This window comes from Cnephaeus nilssonii, assembly GCF_951640355.1.
Source record: "Cnephaeus nilssonii genome assembly, chromosome: 4".
Taxonomy (NCBI): domain Eukaryota; kingdom Metazoa; phylum Chordata; class Mammalia; order Chiroptera; family Vespertilionidae; genus Cnephaeus; species Cnephaeus nilssonii.
Window position 1 is genome coordinate 98,405,289 of NC_137075.1, and position 24,963 is coordinate 98,430,251.

The window sequence follows — 24,963 nt, forward strand, 5'->3', positions numbered from 1 at the left end:
TTTGGGGGCTATCTTTTATACCAGAGATCATTTGCATCTCTACTGAACTAAATTATTTGCAACTTATCAATCTTTCTCAAGCTAACATTGAACTTTGCACAGGCTAGACCCTAATTAATAGTAAATAGCAAATTACTAGTAAACAAAGGTACATTTTCCTAGAGAATTAGGTAATCCTTGGGAGTATCTATTAGACATTGTCCCCAATGTGACATTAAAGGGCATGCAACATTCTTTGCCTTTTTTCCAAGTTTTGAATAATTTTTCTTATGTAACATGGAGTACTACAAGATGCATTGCATAGTATAGAAAAGATAGTGTTTTAAGTCATATAGAAGGCTCTTCTTTCTTGGTCAACTAAACTGATAATTTACCAAGCTATTGCCAGTTATTAATTTCTTATTATGTATCAATAGCATCATGTAGCATAGAGGTGTCCTTCTTCCAACCTTCCAGCCTCTGAAGGCCCCAACCTCTCTCCTTTGTTGCTCCAGTCATTGGGGTTGGTAGCTGCTGCCTGCTATTACTATCTCTGTGTTACCTCAGTATTCCCTTTTAGCTCTATCCTTCCTTCAACATCTGTTCAATAAATTTATATTATGTTCTCTGTTAAAAGAATTAGTATGGTTTATGTTTTCCTGACTCAATGCTGACTATTACAGGTAGTGAAGGAGCATATACTTCTCCACTTCTGGGTGACAAGGAAATGTCCTATTGAAAAGGTGACATGACTTCTATTGCTTTGATTACTTCTGTAAAACATTTGTTGAATTTTTTCTATAAGCAACACACTCTCAAACAATTTGCATACATTATCATATTTAATCCTCAAAGCAAACCTATTGGCTATTTGTTATTTTTAGAGATTGTAATTCAGAAAAAAAAAAGCTGACTAGCTCCCTCAGACTCTCACTAGCAAATGGTGGGTGTGACATTCAAATCCAGACACCTAAATCCACGCTTCTTCATAAATTGCATCTCATAGTCATGGATCCTGTTTGTATTGTGACAGAGTAAAAAGGAAAATATGGTGATTGTGTGTTGAATGGAGGGGGCATGTAGAAGAGGATATAGGAGGGATAAATGGTGATGGAATAAAATAAAATAAAATAAAATAAAATAAAATAAAGGGGGAAAAGAAAAGATTATTATTCAAAAGTTTTTTAAAAGGGGACAAACTTTTCATCAAGATGAAAAATAAGTCACAACCAGGTAGTTCAGTTTGTTAGAGCATCATCCCGATACACCAAGGTCATGGGTTCAATCCCTGGTCAGGACACATATAAGAATCAACCATTGAATGCATAAATAAATGGAATAACACATTGATGTTTCTCTCCCTCCCTCCCTCCCTCTCTCCCTCCCTCCCTCCCTCCCTCCATTTCTTTCTCTAAAATAAGTAAATAAATAAAAATAAAATAAAATAAAATCAGGAAAGTCTACAGGCAGTGGGAGCATTCTACAAGAATCATCCGGGCCCAGAGGTAGACATAATGTCCTCACAAGCAGTGCTTGTTCAGAACCATGGACAGCAGCTGAAGTGCTCCTTAGAGTGCCACCACCTTCTGTACCCATGGCAATGCAAAGTACATTTCAGACTGTGCAACTGCCCTATATTGCCCTGTGGGTTGTGTCTTGCATAGGGGTGCTTGGCTAAAGGGGTGAGAGTGGGTGCTAGTGTTAAGCTTTGCAACCCAGTGCAGGACTGTGACTCCCCTGGGGAAGGAGCACCTTTTAAACGTTCTCTCACAGAAACCCTATGGCTGCAGTGGCCCTGTTACTGTGGGTCATGGTCAAAAAGTCAGAAAATGATTCTAAAGTTGAGTAGCTGCATGTCAATATAGCAGGAGTAAAACCCAGGCAGGCTGGGTTTGGGTGAGGAGAGGAGGGAGGGATACTACCGGGGAATTTGGGAGGCAAATTTGAGAGAGAGCCTTGGAAAGCATGAGGATGTTAGGTGTTTGAAGAGAAAGGAGATTTAAGAAGGGAGTAGGTTTGCTTAGTAGAAGCAAATTTCTCAAACATGATGATTTTGCCCAAGAGTGGGTCCCAACCTTAGATCTGAGGCAGCAAAGAGAGATAAGGAGTTGCTATCAGAAGATCGGGGTTTAGTTCCTAGCTTCACAATGGTTAGACCTTGAACTTAAAAGCAGAAGTTACATTTAATTCCTCTTGGTATCCTTAGCTCTGAGTACAACCTGCAAGGTGATTGTGTATTGAACAAAACCACTTACAGATTCTGTGCAGTCCTGAGCCAGTTTTTCCAGACATGTCTGAGATGTTTCCTCACTCACATGCAAAACAGGCTCCTGTCTTCTTCAGAATCAGATGAGATCACTGAGTTGTTTGTTGTATAGTAATGATGCAAACTGGCTAGTCTCTGTGTTTATTTATGTGGAGCAGAATATACTGTGGAGTCCATAGAAATGTGTTTGGGGCTGCTACTACAAATGCTGTAAGAAAAACCAGGATTCTATGTTGAAAGAGAAGGATTCATGAGGTACATTTAAAATTAAACATTTTATCATTAAATGGTGTAAAACATGCATAATTAAAATGGTATAAACACGTGCCACTTCAACTGAATAAAAGCCACCGCTACACCTCCAGAGGGAAGATTGTCGGCTCCTATCTTTTTTATTTGTTTGAAAAGCCACCAGTTAACACTTCTTTGAAATTCAGAACAAACCCACCAGGCAAACTCCTCCAGGAGACGCAACAGTTTGATCTCCAAATCCAGGCCAAGATATTAACAAGATGCAGAAATTATTTCAAAACTGTGTAGAAATGGTGAGACCATGGCAGGTGATTAGGAAACGAGAAGGGAGAAAGAGAAGGCAATGGATACAAAACATCAAAGGAGTCTCAAACCCAAGGCGATTTAGGAGCTTTTCCGTATCAGGACACCTGCTGCTTAAGACTAAAATATCCACTCTGAGGCTTTAAATAGGTGAGCGCCAGAGTGACACCAATGATGTCACTCTGGAAAACATTGATCCACTGGGGTGACGTTTCATAAAATTCTCCCCAAAGATGTAAACGTTATTTGTTCCAAATGAGGAAAGGAACACCAGTCTAAGTCACGCTTCTCCAGCCATTCTTTTTACAGCATAAATGAATGATCTTGCCTTTTGCACTGACAGACACTCAGAGGTGTTTAATCAGCTGTCTCTGACAAAACACAGCATTTTTTTTTAAGGCTGGCACGTTTACAAATAAAGAAAAAGCAGCCTGTAATCCCTCCTAAAATGGAGCCATGGTTCAGCTCCATTTGATGAGATGACATTATCGTGTGCACCTCCTCACGAATGCATAAACAGAGCACAGCTTGGGAAGTTCAGGGACGTGCAGAACATAAATATTGCATGGGATACATTAGCCAGGGCCAGCAAGGAAGGGCATCTCAACCTTCCTACCCCAGGTAAAAGGAGAAAGGGGGAAGATGCTCTAGCCGAGGCAAGAGATTACCTGTTGGCTGCTGCTGACAGTGGATCATGCAGAGAGAAAGCCTTCAGCCCAGCAGAGGAGGCAGGGGTGGGAGAATGGAGGTAATGGGGATAGACATTTCCTTGAGCAGGGGGACGTCTGTGCATGCCAGACACAGAGAATTATTATCTTCCCTCATTCTTGCCTCCTTGGAAGCAAAAGGATGAAAATGCTAAAATGCATAGAGTCTGCTTGAGTTGGGCCTGGACATAATTGGAAGTCTATGCACAAATGCAGCAATTACTGAACGCCCACTGTGTGCTGGGACTGTGGATACAAAGGTAATGAAGATATTCCTGCCATTGAGAAGCTCACAGTCTCAATGGGGAGAACATAGTCAGGGCTTGTGGTGGCACAGACCCCAGGTCTGGCCAAGTTAAGCAGGAACAGCATTGATTAAAAGGATATTAGAGGGCTTGCCAAGTGGGGCACAGAATAGGACAAAACTTGAAGTCAAGTCCCAGCTTGCACCCCTGGTACCACCAACACAGGACCCCAGACATGGCCACTGGAACAGCTACCAGCATTGCAGGCACCCACTCTGTGCCACAACTTTCTGGGTCAAGCCTGGGGCAGGGTATCTGACTGAAGGAGACCAGTCAGGGCCCTCACTTTATTTTTTTAATTTATTTTCTTAAAAATATATTTTATTGATTTTAGAGAGGAAGGGAGAGGGAGAGAGAGGTAGAAACATCAATGATGAGAGACCATCATTGATTGGCTGCCTCCTGCATGCCCCTTACTGGGGATCGAGCCCACAACCCAGGCATGTCCCCTTGGCTGGAATCAAACCTGGGACCCTTCAGTCCACAGGCTGACACTCTATCCATTGAGCCAAACCAGCTAGGGCAGGAGCCCTCACTTTAGTGAAAGGAAGACTAGGAGAAGGGGAGCATCTGGCATTTTGTTTCTGGAGTGGGAAGAAGGCATATAAGAAATAGGGGGTGATCCACACACAGGAAGGAGGTTCAGATGTTAGGTGGCCAAAAAGAAAGACAAATGTCCACTAGTGACGAATAAAATGGGTATTTCAGGATATATAAGAAATGCCCAACGGGTGCATGCACGGGGAGTTTTTGGTGCACTAAGTAGAGAGGAGGGAGCTTGTCTGACTGGAGGAAGCTTTCCTGGAGGGGAGGATGCGGAGTCTGAATGAGGAGTAAATTGAGCCCAATGGGTACAGGAGGGCGGGCACTGTAGACAGTGCAGAGCACGAGGAGTTCAGTGTCCAGAGTAGAGAGGGTGGGGTGGGCGTTGATGAGCTGGAGTCTTGCAATCAGCCTGGGCAGGAACCTCCAAGTCCTGCAGCATCTTTTCCAAGGCAGGGGATCCTATGAGTCTGCATGGGAGCTTGGTGGGTGTGCAAATCCCTGCAAAGGGTGTCAGCTGCAAAGGACCATTTTGGCAGCAGCAGGAAGGGGGTTGAGGCAGGCAAACTTGAAGCCAGGGAGACTAGCAGAAAGCTGCTGCAGTTGCGAAATGTGAGCTAAGAGCCTGAGATAGAGGGGGGAGAACTGGATGGATTTGGGGAATATCCTGTGAAGCCACAGGAGCAAGAATATATAGAGATGTCCACTAGGCAGTTGGCTATTCTGGGGTTTAGGAGGGAGGTAATCTTGTGGTCTTCTGGTAAACTTGCTCTCTAAAGGAAAACACCCTGCTTTGTAGCATTTGACAATTTCCATGGTGTAAATATGGCTGCCGTGGCTGATTTCAAGTTACCAATGGCTTTAAGAGGCAGCTTGTAAATTTCCTAAATATTATTAATCCACCATTGTGAGTACATCTAAGCCAGCTCCAGCACATCATTAGAGGTCGAGATTAGAGATGGAGATTCTGGAGTCAAAGATGGCAGACAAAACCCTGAAGGTGTTTAAAACAGAAAGTGCATGGCATAAAAGGGGAAGAGGGTCAAAGGCCCAATTCCTTAGCATCCAGCACCTCCCTCCACCTCCTTCCTATGGCAAAGAACAGCCTCCACATCCAAAGGATGAGAATAATTGCATGGGGCTCTGCATCCAGTATGCAGAGCTCTAGAGTCAGGAGCCCATAGAATTTGGGCTCCGCGGGAATAAAAGGTTAACTTGTGAGAATGAAAGTCCTAAAAGCCAACCTCAAACAGGTGATCACAGCCACCTGCGGAAGACTCCTCATCTCAAGGTGCAGTCTGTGAATGTACTGCCCGGGAGGTCTGGAAGCAACCTGTCCACGCGGAGTGGCCTGGGAGTATTCTGAGGATGAGATGTCATTGAACCAGGCTGCCACTCATCAGCTAGGTGGCGGCGGGACAGACTGAAGGAAGGATGCTCCTGTGGAAGGGCAAGGTCCCCACAGGGTCCAGGATAAAACACAGTGAGAAAAGGGCCCTTGTCCGTCTGTCCAGCACTGGCTGCTCACACCCATGTCTTTCTCCCTGCAATGGAGATGGTGGCTTTGGGTTATGAAATGGCTTGTTATTATCCCCTATAAAGAACAGCTGACACCCTTTGCAGGGATTTGCACACCCACCAAGCTCCTGTGCAGATGCATAGGAGTCCCTGCCATGGAAAAGATGCTGCAGGACTTGGGTATCCTATCTGGCAGATATATTTCTTATCTTCGGCACTACCGTTTGTCAGGTGGTCAGCATCTCGTGGGTTAGATGCAATCACTTCTGCTTGAGTTTAGTAAACCCTAAACTGTCACTACCATCATTATGACTTCTACTTCAGCGAGGCGTTTGTCTGTCGCAGGTAGTATCAGGCATGGGGCCAAGTGCTTGGCATACATGATCTCGATTTTTTTTCACGACAACCTTATCAGGTAAGGATTGCTGACTCCATTGGCAGATTAGAAAAGTGGGGCTCAGAGAGTGTAAGAGATTTGAACTGAGGATCATCAGACACCACCTGAGGCCTGGCCAGAGCAGGGGCAAAGCCAAGCTCCTGCCCCTTCACACCACTTCTTAACACAGCAGATGCCCTTGCCCTGGGCCTGAGCAGATGGCTTCCCTTCCTCCCTCGGGGAGAACATGCGTGGGAGGCAGATGAGGGAGGAGCTATGGAAAAACAAGCGATGAGATTCTAACAAATAAGACAGACTCTTGATTACAAGGGCTGCTCTGTGACTCAGCAGAGCTGTCCACTATCTTTATTTAACTACTAGAGGCCCGGTGCATGAAAATTCATGCACTGGAGGGGGGATCCCTCAGCCTGGCCTGTCCCCCTCACAGTCCGGGAGCCCTCAGGGGCAGGAGGCGACCTGGCGATCAAGGGAAGGTGACGCCCCATCACACCTCTGCTGCTGCCACTGCCGGCAGCACAAGCCTTGGCCAGCCCTGGTTACCTGAGCCTCAGGCGGCCCTGGGTGGCTGGGCAGCTGCCATCCGAGGCTTGCCTGCACCTTGGGCTGGCCCTGGGCAGCTGGCGGGCTGAGGGGACTGAGGGACTCCAGAGGCAGGCGCGCGGAGTGGCCAGGCCTGCGCGGGCCTGGCCACTCCGTGCGCCTGCCACCCTGGCAGGGCTGAGGGGACTTGGCACCACCATCTTGTAGCTGTGGACACTGCCATCTTTGAGGGCAGGGTAGTCAATTAGCATATCCCCTCCTTATTGGCTGTGGGTGCTTCCATCTTTGAAGGTGGGGCAGTCAATTAGCATATTCCTTCCTTATTGACTGTGGGTGCCGCCATCTTTGCAATGGTGTGAGGGTCAATTAGCATATTCCCTCTTTATTAGATAGGATGAGCAGCATAGGTTGTCTCCTCCAGGGGCTCTGTTTCCCAGATTGTCTGAGCCCTGTTATTGCATCAGGTGTCACTTGGGCATCCTGGCCATTCTGAAGGCACCTGGCTCTCTTTGGGGCTAAGATACATTGGCAGGAGGAGGGCGGGAGGGTAACAGGCCCAGCAAAGACATCCAAGTCTTCATGGCAGTAGGGAGGTAGGCCTGGTCCTAGAAAGTTTGATATTGATTAGTAATGGTAACAGGGGTAGTAATAGCAACAGTGATAAGAAGGAGAAGAGAAGATACAATGTGTGTAGAACACACTAAGTGCCAGGTTCTGTGCTGGGGGCTCTGTGGACATTCACTGAGCTGACAGCTTATCCAGGAGGTCATGGGCGCCTAGCATGTCCCAAATGGGGCAGGAAAAATACTGCATTCAGGGGTTCTTGTTCCTTATGAGTTGTGAGCTCCTTTAACTGACAATCCTAGGAATTTTCCTCTCAAGGTGGAGAAGTGCCAAGGGAGAGAGCTGCGGACATCCAGGGCGAGTGTGGAGGGGTCGCCTGGAGGGCACTGCAGCCAGTGAGTCAGAGCGGGGGTGGGTGGCTGGGCACCAGCTCGCTGCCCTAATTGCATTAGCACTTTGGCCAAGTTCATGCCCAGCCTCCGCAGTGGGGCAGGAATGGAAAGGCTTTATTTAATTTCAATCAAGATGGTGTCCTCCACCTCCTCGTGACAAGATCAGCAGACAGCCTGAGCTCCAGTCTCCCATCCTCCCATCTGAAGGTCATTGCTCTCAAGGGTGCCCCACACTGGCCCAGGAACACGCAGGAGTGCAGCACACACACACACACACACACACACACACACACACACACACACACATACACTTGCTTTTCAACCTTGTAGGGCTTCTTGACCCCTGGCCAACAGTGACCTTGGCCTCGGGGAGTCCATTCCACTTACCTCTGTGCCTTTCAGGGGCCCTCCCTTCCTATGGCTCCAGCCAGTATGCTGTGAACTCTTCTATTTAGAACGGTTTTGTAGGAAGAAGGGGCTTCTTACCCAGATGCTAAGTAACTTGACGCCTTTTTCTTGGGTCCTTGAGGCCTCCACCCATCCTGGGAGTCACTCTTTCTCTGGTACATGTAGGGGGAGATGTTTGTCTCATGTCCATCCTGGGTTGAGCCATGTCTCCACCACTTCTCTCCCACACTGGCATCCCACTTTGGGCCTCTGCTCGCTTGGCTGGAGCTCTCCTCTATCCTTTCCCAGTGACACAGGGATTCTAGGCTGAGTGAGCAGGAGCAAATGAGGGGCTTATGCAGACATGGCCGAGACCTGAAAAATGATCCATTATAGCATCGTCCAAAAGAGCCTCTCCTTTCTCAGCCAGTCCCTGCCATCTTGCTCGGTGCCATTTCTCCCTCAACTCATTCTCTTCCTAAACCCTCAATTGGTATTTTTTTTTTATTATGAAAAAGAATGTTAGTTCTCTCTATGTTATGACTTCGGGGTTGGGTGTTGAGGGCTGTGTTTTTACCACCAAACGGCTCACCGAGAATTCTGCCAAATAAATACCCTTCTAGTCTGGAGGGAAATCATGCCATTCCCTTAAGGAAGTAGATGTGTCTGCAGGCAATGTGGTTGAAGTCTTCTCTATTAAATCACTCTTTCCTGATAGGTAGCAAAATGGGTACATGGAGACATGCCCATAAATATTCACTCTTGCAAATCAAATCTCTTTGTTGTCATTGTTCAATAGATCTATTTAGCTGAGTTAACAGGATGGAGGTACCTGGGTTATTTGTTCATTTTAGTCGGGCCTCTGTGTAACACACATCTCCCCATATTTTAGTTACTCAGCACAGTAAGTTTATTTCTCACTGACATACTCCAGTGTGGATCAGGTAGGGGGCACTCTACTCCATGCAGTCATTTAGGGAACCAGGCAACTTCCATCTTGTGGCTCCATCCACCTGTCGAATCTGAGTCTCCTCCCTTCAGCAGGCAGATGGGGAAAGGGAACAAGGATTGCTTGTGGGAGGTTTATATGGATTTTGCCTAAAAGTGATGGTCAGCATTTTGGCTCACATACTATTATTGGCCAGAATTCGGTCACATGGCCACACCTAACTTCAAGGATGGATGGGAAATATAGTGTAGCTGATCACAAAATAGTGTAGAACATGGATGCTGGTGAACTCTATCAGTCTCTGCCACATTCTTCTAGGGGTAGTTTCCCTCTACTTCAAGGTAGAGCTCCTTTTAGTGATCCATTCAAGTTTAAAAGGTAACCCTGTCACCTTAATATGAGAATGGCCAGCCAACTGAAGCCTCCTGAATCTTTTTCTGGATAACTCCATTGGAGTCAGAGAGCACATCTTTTACTGCTAGGAGGAGGATCACTGAATCAACAAAACAAAAAAATTGAAGAAAAAAAAAAAAGACACCTTTGGGAAATCATAGCAACTTAGTGGGAGGAGAATGAAATGTTCTCAGCTATCTCTTGCTACTGAAGATGTGAAGGGAATATAAATAAACATAGAATGAAGCACAAAAATTATAGGGTTTCAATCTACAGAAAAAAACAGTGAAGTTTTTTGACACTCGTTAGTACATTATGTGCAGTGGGCTTCTGATTCTCCCGGAAAGGAAACTCCCTGGACAGAAGGCTTGATATCCAGAGAGGGAAGCAAGAGGAAAGGTAGCCATTCCTTCTGGTGTGCCCAAGACAGCCATAGATTATGCCAGTTCTCCCTGTGGAATCACTTATGGCCCCTTTGCTTTCAAAAGTGTCTCAGGGAGATGATAAATTATATGGTCATAGAGGGGCATTGAATGCAGAGCAGATATATGCTTACATCTAACACTGCTATGCCAGAACCATGTTTAGAAACAATGTCAGGAAAATGGCTAAGAAAATCATGGCTTATCACTAAAGAGAAAGCTGTCAAATTCATGATTATGTGCAACATTAAAAACCCTGCACCTACAGTACTGCCATTGCCTCCTATCTGGGTTCCTTGCCTCCAGTCTTGCCCCTTCAAGCGTGTTCAGAGCACTATACTGTATATACCTCATACAACTTGAGGAGGTGCTGTTGCCATAGAACAGAGTGGGAAGGTGCCTATACCTGAGTTGCATACTACCTAACCCACCCATCTGTGCAGAGCCATCCTAATGTGGTCCTCGCAGCCTCATCCTAATGCAGCCTCAACCTTATTCTATATAATAAAGAAGTAATATGCAAATTGATCTCTTGCACAAGATGGCCGCCCGCATGTGGTCACAAGATGACTGTCCCCATATGGTCACAAGATGGCCGGCAGGGAGGGCAATTATGGGCAATCAGGCCAGCAGGGGAGGGCAGTTGGGGGTGAACAGGCCAGCAGGGGAGGGCAGTTGGGGGGGACCAGGCTTGCAAGGGAGGGCAGTTGGGGGGACCAGGCCTGCAAGGGAGGGCAGTTAGGGGTGACCAGGCTGGCAGGGTAGGACAGTTGGGGGCGACCAGGCTGGCAGGGAAGGGCAGTGGGGGCGACTGGGCTGGCAGGGGAGTGGTTAGGGGGTGATCATGCTGGCATGAGAAGCAGTTAGGAGCAATCAGGCAGGCAGGCAGGCGAGCAGTTGGGAGCCAGCAGTCCCGGATTGTGAGAGGGATGTCTGACTGCCAGTTTAGGCCTGATCCCATAGGAGCTTTGTTAAGAGAAACTGGGAGTAGTAGTCCCTGCAGAAGGAAGAGTGTTTTTCACAGCTTGGGTAAGACCCAGGTGTATGAAGTACATAGTGTTTGGAGACATGTTATGAGAGTAATTCAGCATGGTGGGGGTCCCAGATTGGAGAGGATGCAGGCTGGGCTGAGAGAACCCCGCCGTCCCCCCCCCCCCCCCAGTGCATGAATTTTGTGCACCAGGCCTCTAATCTATAATAATAAAAGCGTAACATGCTAATTAGACTGGACAGCGATGACCTTCCGGACGTCCTTCCGGATGACCTTCTGGATGAAGCCGGGGCTGCGAGGGCTGAGCCCCTTGCACGAATTTCGTGCATCAGGCCTCTAGTTCTTTAAATGAACACTAGGAACATAACATTTCTTGATTAAAACCATTCAGTGCCTCCCCTTTGATGTCAGAATCAAGTACAAACGCCTTATTTTGGCTAACAGGGAAGCTCACGATGACCTCTGTTCCTTGCCAAACTCCCTACCCTCTTCTCTTGCTTTGCCACCTCATGGAGTCTGTGGGGTTAATGTTATTTGTCAAGTTAACTGAGCCAGGGGATGCCCATGTAGATGGGCAAACATTATTCTGGGTGCATCTATAAGGGTGTTTTCGAATGAGATTAACATTTAAAGTGGGCTGAATGAAGCAGATTGCCCTCCCTATTGTGGGTGGGTCTCATCCAATCAGTTGAAGGCTTGAATTGAACAAAATATGGTCCTCCCCAGAGTAAGAGAGAATTCTTCCCGACAACTTTCAAACTGGGACATCAGCTCTGTAGATTTTGGACTTACCAGCTTCTACAATCATGTGAGCCAATTCCTTATAATAAATCTCTTCCTTTCATCCTTGCTTCCAGACTTACTGACATCATTTCACCTTAATTACCCCTTAAAGACCCTTTCACCACATATAGTCAGATTGGGGATTAGGCTTCAGCATTCGAATTCAGAGCAGGGTGGAGGGACACAATTAAGCCCGTGAGTACAAGCCCCCACCATGCTGAATTAGTCTCATAACATGTCTCCAAACACTATGTACTTCATCCACCTGGGTCTTACCCAAGCTGTGAAAAACACTCTTCCTTCTTCAGGGACTACTATTCCCAGTTTCTCTTAACTAAGCTCCCTCCTAAGCATCCTTGGATCTCAGATTACAGAGGACTTCCTCCAGGAAGCCTTCCTGGAGCACCAACTACAAGTCTAGTTTGAGGGTTCCTCTCGGGTTTTCATAACTCTGACATACACTTCATTTACTTATCAGATTGCATAGTCTTCGCTGTCTGTCATTGCCTCTCTTGTACTCCACTGAACACTTACCATCTACACAGTGAATACTTCTTAAATATAAGTTGAAAAAATAGAATAAAAATAACATGCATGCTATGATTACAACTATGTAAAAACACTTGAGCGAAAGAAGCACATTGAGAAGGAATCGCACCCACATGGCAATAGTGGTTATGTTTGTGTTGTTCGTGTGGTGAAATTATTGGTGTTTTTTTGCATCTTTTCTCTATTTCCCAAAGTTTCTGTAATGTGATTCTATCATTTTGTAACTTTAACAAGTGTGGTTTGAAAGTCCACCCAGCATAACGTTTTAATTCTCAGCCTGCAGCTGGCTGGTTTCAGACTGTATTCTAAAGGAAATGGTTTCCTTGTTAACAAAAGATTTTGACAGGTGCCCTGGAGTTGCCCTAATGGAACTTGACATAGATGTTGTTAATTTGGGGCCGTGACCTACCTGGGGAATGGTTCATTACTGCTCTGTGGGGTTTCCATTGTGAGCACAATAGTGACCTTGGCAGGTTGGAATTCTCCAGATGGCCAGCCTGCCCTGGGGAATGTGCATTATAAAAATGTACTACAGCTTAGTGCTGGGAGACCAGCGAGGTCTGGACATTTTTTATTGATGTGAAGGTACCTAGCATTATTCCCTAACTCTTAGCCTCACCCAAGGAGAGAGAAGAACCCAAACACCTGCAGGTATTCATAGCCCAGTGTAAGCCCCCCCTCCCGGGTCCAAAGAAGATATCCCCCCGTGGGTGGTCAGTATCTGTTCAGCCACGCTGTATCTTTAATCTTGGGAGAGGAGCCAGTTCTGGGATGGAAGTTAGAACTACTGAGGGTAAAGGGATAATGGGGGATGGGAAGATTGGTAATGGTGGGATGAGAGGATAAAGGGCAAAAGCCACTAACATGTGCTGAGCTCTGTGTGTGGCAAGCACACTATAGGGTCCCTTAATAGACCTCTTTGTGGCCTCCGCCAGAGCCCTAACCCAGCCCCCTCCTTTTTGGCTGCACAGCTACCTGCTATTGTAAAGGCTGAAAACACCAGAAACCTGCCTCCTCAGGCTCTCTTGCAGCTAGAACAGGTGATCCCCATCTTAGCAATGAGACCCAAGGAGAAGACTATTGGAGGCTTCTAGGGTTTTCCTCCCCAGTAACATGTGACGGAGGAGAAAAAGTGTTTCTTTTGCCAGACATTGCCATATCTACCCGCAATGCCTGGAACTGTGGCCGCCACCTGGTGAGCGTGAGGAAGCAAGCCTAAAGGCAAAGGCAAAAGATCCTGGGGATGTGGGAGCAGAAATGTGGAAAGAGCCTGAACTGTTGATGCTATTGTGGAACTGATGAATGCAGCTCACTTCCTTCTCTCCTGACCTCAATCCACCTTCTGGCCTGGCCTTGGCCTGACCGGCAGCCCTGGGTAGCTCCCATCAGCACCCTCCCTCTGCACATCTAATGACTTTGGGCTTCGGCCACCACATCTCAGCATTCTTGTCTCGAGACAGAACCACGCTGCTGCCCTTTGCCCTGATGCTCCAAAGATATCACTCCTGACAAACACGATCTGTTCCGTGATTCATAGAAGCTCTTGCTTGCCTGACCCCTGCTTGGCAAGACCGTAAAGGCTTTAAACCTCATTAATCCTCATTCTGGCCCTGGAGATGGGAGCTTATTTATAACCTTGTATGGGCTCAAACTCACAGGTACGTTGGTCCCACCGGTGTCTTACTGGTTGGTTGGGCAAGTCGCTTGTGTGAGAAGCAGCCTCCAGATCTGTAAACAGTTGGCTCCTGCTGCTTCTGTCACCTCCTCTCCTGTCACCTCTGCCTTGCTCTGTCCTCCAGTCACCCTGACATTGTTTACAAACTCTTGAAACCTACTGATTTCCCTCTGCCTGGAAAGCTCTTACTCTGGGCGTCCTTCTGGCTGAGTCCTTCTTGTCCTTCAGGTCTCAAGCACAAATACCACTGCCCCCACCCCACCAACCACTTACCCCAGTGCCAGAACCTAATACTATTAGATATGATCCGATTTATGTACTTGGTCGAGTCATTTTTGTACTGGAAGGTTCATGGGACAAGGGTCCTTATCTGGTCAAATTCATACCTTTGTCTCACACCTAAAACCTCATCATAGTTATCAACAAATAGCTGTCGAATGAATGAATTCTCTGGAGATTCAGTCCTATGACAGATCAAACTGGATTCTCCAAATTTCATACAGTAAAATTCTGGTGGAACCTGTAACATCAACAATGAGGACAATAACACATATGGCAGAGACTCACTAAACATTCTACCTGCCCCTGACATTTTCCAGGCTCCTAGGAACTCAGTAGACTAATTCTGAATAGTGAGACATGTTAAAAATCATGTGTATCTCCTCGGGGTGGGTTTCTACTGTCTGTCTTCTCCTACTTGGTGTAGTTATGGAGTGGTGGGTCCCTTAGTGGCTATGTACAGCAAAGCTCTTTCTCTCCCCCCTGACCCATGGTGGGGACATAGCTTGAGTGAGTGATGAAGTTCGTTGAGTAAAGACACTGGGATTTGGGGACTCGTGTGTTACTGCATCATATCTAGCCTATCCTGACTAATTCCACAGCTAAGACTGCATGCCAGGACCTTTGCATATATTATCTCATTTACTGTTTACAGTACCTTATAAGGTAGATATAATTATTATTATTGTCATTTTACAGATGAGGAAACCAAGAGACAGAGAGGGTGAACAACTTGCCCAAAGTCACACAGTTAGAAATGATTTGGATCCAGGCCATCTGGTCCCAGAGCCCATGCTTTTCATCACTGCACTGTATTTTTAAGAACCATTCCATTTTACGGGTTAAATGCTTTCATTGGCAAAGATAAACTATAAACTCCTTTGCCATTAAGAAGTCTCTGCCTAATGGTCATCATCAGAAACTCTTTGAGACGAAACCAATTTAAGGCGATGCCGCTCCTGACATGCTTCTCTTTGTCTTCTAATGAGCACTTAATCGAATGATGCTACCAGCGGGTCTGCTTTATGGAGCCAGTCGGCTATTACGCCAACTAATTTCAAAATGTATGGATCTTGCTGCTTCAGACCTGAGGCCATATTGATTCTGGAATACGCACTAATTGCTGAGAGCCCGATGCTAAGAAGAAAAGAAAAGGAAAAAAAAAGCCCTCATGTCAATATTTGTTACTAACCTTGACAAATAAACATTTTAAGTGATGGTGACTTTTTCCTCTTTTAAAGCTTTAATTACTGGCTTGCACACGCTGCAATCATGTTGTTCTTGTTTGTGTTTGGTAGTCTGTAATCCATTTTAATTATATTCTTTGCTTATCAAGATCAGACTCCTGAACAAGGATAGAACAGAATTTAACTCTCTCTCTCCCCCACCTCATACTCTTTATCCAATGCCTGACAGTGTTCTGAGATTTAAAAGACATCTTAAAGGTAGAACTTGCTCTTTAAGCTGAAAACCAACAAACAAAATCATTAAAAGGAAGTTTCTCTCTACCTTTGACTAAAGGGGTTGGACAAACCTGCTTCCTCTATTAAACTTTGAATGTGAACCTTGTCAAGAATGTTGATAGGGGTTGTGTGGTGGGAGGCAAGGGATAGCTAGGAGGAGAACATGTTTCTTTTTGGCCTGGATGGTGAGTACAGGGGTGTTTTGCTCTGTAATAATTCATTGATCTTGTGCCTTTATGTTTTGTGCACCTTTCCATTTATGTGTCCCATTCCTATGAAAACGTTATTTAAAACATTTGTTATCGGCAATCACTCAGCTACTGTAGAAAGAATGTTTGTGTCCTCCCAACATTCATATGTTGAAACCGAATCCCCAGTGTGATGGTATTTGGAGGTGGGGCCTTAGGTCATGGAGGTAGAGCCCTCCTGAGTGGGATTAGTGCCCTTATAAAAGGGGCTCCAAAGAGCTCCCTTCTCCCCTGGTGTATGCGAGGAACACAGTGGTTCAGGGATCAAGCCTCAGTGAGCGATGAAGTTCATTGAGTAAAGCCATTGGGATTTGGGGACTTCTGTGTTACTGCATCATACCTAGCCTATCCTGACTAATTCCACAGCTAAGCAGATCTGACAAAGTCGCAGCCAGCTTGACAGGGAGATCCAGAGCAAAGATTGCCCATTAGAGGAGTCCTGCATGGGGCATGGCCAGCTCTAGTACCCCTCCCCCAGCTCATTGGCTGGGAGATGCCCTGGAAGAGCAGGGCTTTAGCTCCAGAACGAATTGCACTCCTTGTAGCCAACTGGCTGTTATTTTATTTTTTTAAAGATATGAGTAATACACCTCATGACTGTCACAAACACTCTGCAATGGAAAGGGAAATGTGTGTGTGTGTGTATGTGTGTGTGTGTGTGTGTGTGTGTGTGTGTAAATAATTTGGTGACCAGCCTCTCTGCACAGTAGTAGAGGCCAGTTTGAATTTGACTCCAAGACCATGTTGGCCTGACTCCCTTCATGTGTTGAGCTGCCTTCCACCCCTGAAATGTCCCATTGCCTCTGTCTCTGGGCCATTGTAGGGACACTTAATTTTGTTGCCCAACACTCATTCCCTTCTTTCAGATGAAAGTCCCCAGTTTTTGTGTGGAGATCCAAACCTCCCCAACTCTAGGTGCATGTAGTTTGGTTGGACTCCCCACCTTCATGGTTGGGCTCATGATGGAGGCCTGAGCTGGTCAATCGGTCCTACCCCAGCCACAGGGAAGGTTTCAGAGTTGGGCACATGACTCAACCAGACTTCTGCAGGGCATGCTGGGCTAGGAGAGGGTGACTCTGAGAGCATGAGGGGCTGGAGGTCATTTTCTTCTTTCCAATAAAAGAAGGCTTCAGAACTGTGCAGCAGTCTTGCCACCAGGAGGGAAGAGCTTGGAGAAATTAGAACCATCTTGGGGAACATGAGGGTGAAGCCAACGTGCTGGATGGAGAAAAACCAAGTCTCCATGAATGTGTCTGAACCTGAAATCTACCTGGGTCTCCATCCAGAGCTGGACTCCTCAGTTACAACTCTCAATAAACTCCCTTTTTACTCAAACCAATTGAGTGGTTTTCAGCCTCTTCAAAAGTATCTAACTAAAGAGCAATCATTACACTTAAAAGATACTCAATTTGAAATTTTTTTTTTCATTTTCTTTACCAAAGTCCCCAGAGTCAACTGTCAAATTCATCCCAGCTTGTTAATTAACATCAGCCAAGTGCTTTCAAAATAAAAGGTAGAACTTTTGTTTTAAATAAATTCATGCAGTCAGGTTCCTTCTTCCTATGGCCTGCTCCCTTAGTGTTCCAGAACTTCTACCTACATGTTAGCTGAGGTCTCCCTGGGAAGAAACACTGAGCAGTGACTGAACTCTGACTCCTTGAGGGCAGGAACTTGGAGCACCTCTTGGTCCCAGAGCCGAGCACAGGGCCTGACAGGAAGTGGTGGTTCAATCAGTAAGACTGAACAATGCCAGCTGGTGTCCCCAGCGCCCAGCCTGAGGCGGGAAGGCAGACACTCTCCCACGCCCTGTCTGGCTGTGTGTATGACTCATCTGTTCCCTGCAGAGAGAGGGTCATTCAGGACATCCCTGGAAGTGAGTCAGCAAGAGGACTGGGCAATCGGAAGCCACCTGGTGTGGACCATCAGCCTCCTCAGCCATATGCCCCTCTCCTCTATTACCTGCTCCCTCTTTTTCTCTTTCTAGCTCCTTTCTCCTCCCCCATTTCTTCTCTTTCTCCTTTCCAAGACCCCCATCCACTCCGTGCTTCTGCCACAAACATGGGGGTGTTCCCACAGGCCTCGCGTACTCTGTCGTGGTTCTCAGGACTTTGCTAGAACTGGTCTTGCCCCACAAGTCAAGCCACGTGACACCAGAATTCCAGGGTGGGGTACTAACCTGTATGAAGACAGATTTCACAAGTGAGGACTCTTCCATCTGGAAAACAAAGGCTAAAACAAGACTAGGATGAAAATGTGATGGGTTAGTAGTTATGTGTTGTTATGAAACTAATGACTGCAAAAATTAATGGTTTAAAACAACAACGTTTATTATCTCACATTTGGGTGGAGTGGGGTGAGGTCCAGAATTCCATCAGGGCACAATGGAACAGTTTGTCCCTAATCCATGATGTCTGAGGCCTCAGCTGGATGGTGGCTGGAATCATCTGAGGGTTTGTCTACTCACATGGCCAGAGGTTGGTGCTGGCTGTTGGTAGAGACCCCCGATTGGCTGGAACACCTATACATGGCTTCTTCAAGTGGCCTGGGCTTCCTCACAACATGGTGGCTGGGTTGCCAGGGCAACTATTGAGAAAGACAGAGACAGAGAGACAGACAAGACAAAAATTGTATCCTTTTTATGACCTAGCTCAGAAGTCATGCGCCATCATTTCTGCCATACTCCATTAGTCAGAACAAGTCCCTGCCCAGATTCAAAGAAAGGGACATAGACTCTGTCACTCAGTGGGTAGAGTGGCATGATCTGAAAAGCATGGGGCCAGAAATACAGTGATGACCATTTTTGGAAAATACAACTTGCCACAGGTACTGACAAATAGGTCTTGCACAAATTTCTTCCAAATATATGAAACACTAATAAAAGCTAACTTTAATGAAGCACTTACTATATGTCAAGAACGGTGTTAAAGCACTTTACTGGTAGTAACTCTTTTAACCTTTTGCACTCGGATGTCGAGTGTGACTCGACATGGTTAGCATTAGAATAAAGGAATCGAGAAAAAAGCAAGCAAGTGCAAAGGGTTAATTCTGCCAATAATCCATTGGGCTAGGTGCTTTTGTGTGTCAAATTTACAGATGAGAAAATGTAATTTACAGATGGGAAAATGGAAGCACAGAGAAATTAAGTGATTTTCCCAAGGTCATGGAGCTGGTTAGCAGCAGAGCCAGCATTTGAATGCAGGCTAGGGGGTTGGTGGGGTGGGGGTGGGGGGACGCGCGGGAAGCACTGTCATAAAGGTCAGAGTACCAGGGACAAGTTGAAGTAACTAAGGAGCCCCTGCCTATCTTTTCACGAGGGTGTTTCAGACACCCTTTAGGCACTCTACCTCAGATCCTCCTGCTCACTGGTCTCATCCCAACACCACTAGATGATTAGCTCTTCACAGGCTCCAGCCAGCTCTGTACAGGGGCCACCTCACAACCTGTCGCTCAAGCCTGTGCCTCCTACTTCCTGCCCTATGGCTTTCCTGTTGGCCTTGGATTCTTGCAAGCACAGCCTGGAAGCATAGGAGAGTTAAAGCCCACAACCCAGCATTTGACCCATGTGGGGGAGGCAAATGGACATAGGCATCCTCTTTCTCCCTCCAGCTAATCTCAGAGATGCACTGCCTGTGACTTCTCAGGCAGTCCAGTGGGATGGGGCAGCCAGTCACCTTTAACGCATCCTTGCTTGGCTTCTTCCTCCTCCCTGCTTCTCAGCCTCCCATTCTTCACTTCTGCTCCCTAGACTCTCACTTCCTCAAAACACTCCTCACACAAATCTGCTTTTGGAGGAACTCAAAAGGCAGTGACTTTAGGGAGTGCAAATTTCCAAGAGTTGTTATAGACCGAAGTTTGATTCAGAATTATAGACCATTGGAAATAAACACCATGTTGGAGTTCAACTAAACCAGATGGGAAAAGGCCAAGAAGCAATGATGTGCTGGAGCTGAAGAAAGCCAATCATGCCCATCTCTTCCCAAGAGTGTGTTCAGTGACTTCACCATGGAGGCTTGAAATCAGCCACAGGGGGAGTATTTACACCATAGAAACTGGCAAATACAACAAACATGGCTTTTTTTCCACCGAGAGCCAGTTGTTACCAGCACACCATGCTGTCAATTCACATGCGGCTCTAACTGATTAGTAATAGCTGCCTGGCACAGCGCATCAAGGAGAAGTCCAAGGCTATTAACAATGGCTACTGGCCATCTCTACTCCAGACCAAGGCTCTCATTTTCTATAATTGGGGTAACAGAGGTCCAGAAATTTGCTTAAGATTACCCAATATTGGCAGAATGAGCCTAGACACCAGGATTTTCCCACTCCATCACTCAAAGTATATTTGTAGATAATAGGTCTGTCACCTGGCCTCACCCCTTGGGATTAAAAGCTTTAAACTCACCTCTCACCCTGAGTCAGAGGCATTCCTACATTGGGGAGCTTATTCTTGTCCGAGGTAGTATTTCTCCACCTTCTCTACCATCAGATGAAGAGGGAAACACTGGCTTAGGCCACGGTGGCCAGGTCACATGCCAAAAAAGAGAAAGGAAAGAAAAATGGGGGCAGGGGGGAGGCTGTTATCTATAACTAGAGGCCCAGTACATGAAAATTTATGCACTGGAGAAGGGGGGGTCCCTCAGCCTGGCCTGCCTCCTCTCACAGTCTGGGAGCCCTCAGGGGCAGAAGGCGACCCAGTGATCAGGGGAAGGCAATGCCCTCATCACACTTCTGCTGCTGCCACTGCCAGCAGCGCAAGCCTCAGCTGGCCCTGGTAACCTGAGCCTCGGGTGGCCCTGGGTGGCTGGGCAGCCACCATCTGAGGCTTGCCTGTGCCTCGGGCTGAACCTAAGCAGCCGGTGTGCTGATGGTGGGTGCAGCCGCACTGTGTGCCTGCCACCCTCTCCCTCCCCCGGCTTGGCTGAAAGGACTGGGGGACTCTGGCGGGGCTGAGGTGACTGGGCGCCACCATCTTGTGGCTATAGGCACCGCCATCTTTGTGATGGCATGATGGTCAACTTGCATATTCTCTCTTTATTAGATAGGATAATAAAATTGTAATATGCTAATTAGACTGGACAGCCAAACAACCTTCCGGCAAAGCCAGGCTGCGAGGGCTGAGCCCCTTGCACGTATTTCGTGCATCGGGCCTCTAGTTTTCTTTGAAAAGCATTAGCAGTAGCCACAGTCTGTCTCAGTTTTTGAACACTGAGCCTGAAATCGGTCTCCTGCCTCAGGGAGATTAGGAACATGAATCATGAACCTTTGCAAAGTACTGAGACACACACACACACAATCACAGCCACCAATGAGCTCCCACATTTTGTTAAACATTTTAGAAGGCACCACAAACACCTATTCTATGTTCAATGAAGTCAGCCGCACCTGCTTTCCCTTCCTCAGCATCCTGCAGCTGCCGAAAGCCCATGACCGTGACCGAAGCCTCCTGTCTGCTTGTGGCGGTTGACAAGGTGCTGCTCTCTGTTTTAAAAGGTAGGTTGTGCTTGTTGTGGAGAGGAGGGTGGTGGGCCTGGGGTTTGTTCCTTCTTCCTGGAGGAGCCCAGTAGCCGTGTCACTACAGGGAGGCAAGTGAGAGGTCAAGGGTGCAAAGTGTGAGGACCGTGCACTTGCAGAATCCTGAGCATGAGCAAGCACTTCCTTTAACTATGTGTCATGGGCACCTCACCTGCCTCAGCCCCGTCCCAGCCCTGCAGCCCAGCCAGAAGGTGGACAGAACTCCCGGGCCCTCTGAGAAGCAGAGCTTCTGAAGCCAGGTCCAGTGGGGGGAGTGGGGGACAATGAGGACCCTGGAGTGTGTGACAGAGGCTCTCGGAGCCATAGAACCCATTCTGGAATCACGGTTCTCTTTGTCGGCTTCGTGACTTGGGAAAATGCATTCCGCTTTTCCGGGCCCCAGTTTCCTCATCTGTAAAACAAGGGTGATAATCATCCTGCTTTTCCTGTTGTGCGCATTAAAGGAGTTATGGATATAGAAGGACTTTGGAAGTGACAAAGCACTATAAACGTTGGTTATTGCTATTCATTTTACATTAATAATATAAATAATGAATTGCACGATATATAAGTGGCAGGAAACATTATTCAAGTGTGATAGTTCCCAGATCTCCTCTACTGACCTATGAACCCCTGAATTAGCTCACTGCTCCCTAAAACGGAAGTACTTTCCTTGTTAAAGGAGAGGCCAGATGAATTCCATAATGAGATGCAAAGAGATGCTGGGGAGAGAGCGATAGAAAAGCCACATGGGAATATGGGGGGCAGGGAGAGAGCATATGAAGTATTGTGATAGATTATAATCGAGTTCAATCTTTGATGCTCTCTTAAGAGATGCAAATAGAGGGTTTTAGTTACATTTTAATTACTTTTGTTTTTTTGGACAATGAATATAACACTGTTGTTAGCCCTTGGACACCGCATGGATGTCCAAATATATTGGGAAATCATCATCACAATAGCAAGAGTGTTTGATAAATTCTGCCTCCCAGCTCAGGATGTTCAAGGTCAACTCTACAAGATGAGATGAATTCGCCAGAATTAAGTGACAGTCACTGTGAGTTTGGCAGGGTGAAATGATGCAGCCAATCACCATGGGCGGCTGAGGAGATATCTCCACGTGCATCTGGGACCTTCCAAAGTTCAGGAGAACTCTCAAGGGGATGTTTAAACAAAAACAGCTTGCACTTTTTAGCATAATTGTATGGCAATGATGGAAAATTTTGAAAGGAAAAAACCCCTCAAAATCTTGCTGCCCTGTTTACATTTTTGATCCACAATTCAGCTCAAAGATGATGTTTTTAACCTGCCACCAGGAACAAGAATCAGAAAGGTTTTCTCACAGCCGGACCGAGGATCCAAGTCTGGATGTCTTCAGTCCGAAGGAGGAAGTTTGGGAGGAAAACAAATGTTTCCCAGCCTCTGCTGAGATGCACTCCTCACCCTGCAGGGCTGGTCACTGTCCTCCCCGTATCAAGTAAGGACACCGCCCAGCCTCACGTGGGCAGAAAGAGTGAGGGACAGAAGCTCAGGCTGCAGGAGGGAAGGGAGTTACTTCCCAAGACTGAATTTTAATTGCGCTGCCTGAGCTGTCAGACATTAGATCATACTCTAAGAGGCAGCAGTGCGGTTGATAAAGCATCTTTATCATTTTGGTAAATTCTGCAGTTCTATGTCATCCATTTGATTAGCCAATCTCAAATTCCCCATAGCTGGGAGGTGCTCAGACGAACACTGGACACTCCAAAATTACATTCCTCCTCCTGAATTTGCCCTTCTAGTCAATGGTACCCGGCAAAACTCCCATCAGTACCCACTCTTCTCTCCGTCTGATTTGCTGCCGAGTCCGTGATTCTCCCTGTGCAATAGTTCCCGAATCCATCCTTACCTTTCCATTCTCACAGCTCTAGTTTGGGCCTTTGACCATCTGATCGAGATTCTCCTAAGAGCCTCCTCAGTGGCCTCCAGGTTTCCAAGGCCATGTTCCTTCAGAACACAAGCATCGCTACGGAGAAGATGATGTCCTCCCCCTAGTCAGACACTAACGCTGGCTTCCCACTTCCCATCTAAAGCCCTCCCAACTCCTGTGCATGCCCACTGTGGTCTAGCTTCCTTCTCTTGCCCTTGTACTTCCTCTGACTGTACCTCACATAAAGTCTCAAACATGCATGCAAATTCCCACCTTATTACTTTTGATCTTACTTCTCCTTCACTTGGAATACTTTTCATGCTCCCCTGGCTGAATATTATTTATTTCCCTCCTTAATAAATGCCAATCAATATTTCAGCGCTCAGCTTTAAAAACTACCTGCTCCATAAGCTCCTCTATCATTTCAGCTAAAATGAATCTCCCTTGTTCTATGATCCCAAAGGCCCTTTGTTGGTATTCTTTATTCACAATTAGTAACTTCTGTGTAAATAGAACATTAGAGCTTATGAGATACTTCCAAATAACTCATCTCATTTGATTGTAACACAGTGAGGCACATGTTTTACAAATGAGGAAACTGAACAGTGGTGAGGACTAGGAGTAGAGTGGTGGTAAAAAAAAAATATGGCAGAGATTGCTATTCATGCACATCTCCCTTCTATGATGATAGAATGCCTTATGTGGGAACGTGAATACCCAGCTAAAAACTAACTTACCAGACTCCTTTGCAGTCAAGTGTGACCATATGACTAAGTTATACCCAACGGAATATGAATAGGGGTGACGAGTGTAACTTCTGAGTTCAGCCTTTGAAGGAAGGGTATGGCCCTCTTCTTCCTCATTCCTCCTCTTTGCTGTCTGAGATGTAGGCATGAGAGGAAGCAGAGAACTTTTTTGGGGCCACAAGTTGGAAGCCCCATTTGAAGATGGCAGAGCAACAAGATGGAAGGAGCCTGGGTCCCTCATGATTGTGGAGCTACCACATCAGCCCCAGACCTCCCACGGGAGTTGGGAGGGCTTTAGACAGGAAGTGGGAAGCCAGCGTTAGTCTCTGACTAGGGGGAGGACTTCTAAGTAAGAATAACAAATGATTGTATTGTTTAAGTTGCTACTATTGTAGCCTTTTGCAGAGCAGCTAAACTGATAATGTTACCTAAAACAAATAACTTGCCCAAAGTTATAGGGTAATGAATGAGTCTAGAACCTGAACTCTTTCCAGTAGATGACACTGCACACCTTTATCACTGATTTTTGATGCACACCTCTTCTTTCTCTTCATTCCTTCCTCCTTGCCTCATCCTAAGCACCTTGCTTATTTATTAAGAGAATATATACTCAGTGACTACAATGTACTAGGCCAGTGATCGGCAAACTGCGGCTCATGAGCCACAGGTGGCTCGCGAGCCGCGGTTTGCCTCTCTGTTGACTAATGAGTTTGCCGACCACTGACCTAGACTCTCGATTCCAATAATGACAGGCTGTTGTTGTTCCTTGTGATTAAGCCCCTATCCCAGTGGTCGGCAAACTCATTAGTCAACAGAGCAGCAAACCGCGGTTTGCCGACCACTGTACTAGGCACTGTTTTTAGGAGCTGTGGATACTAAAGTGAATAAGACA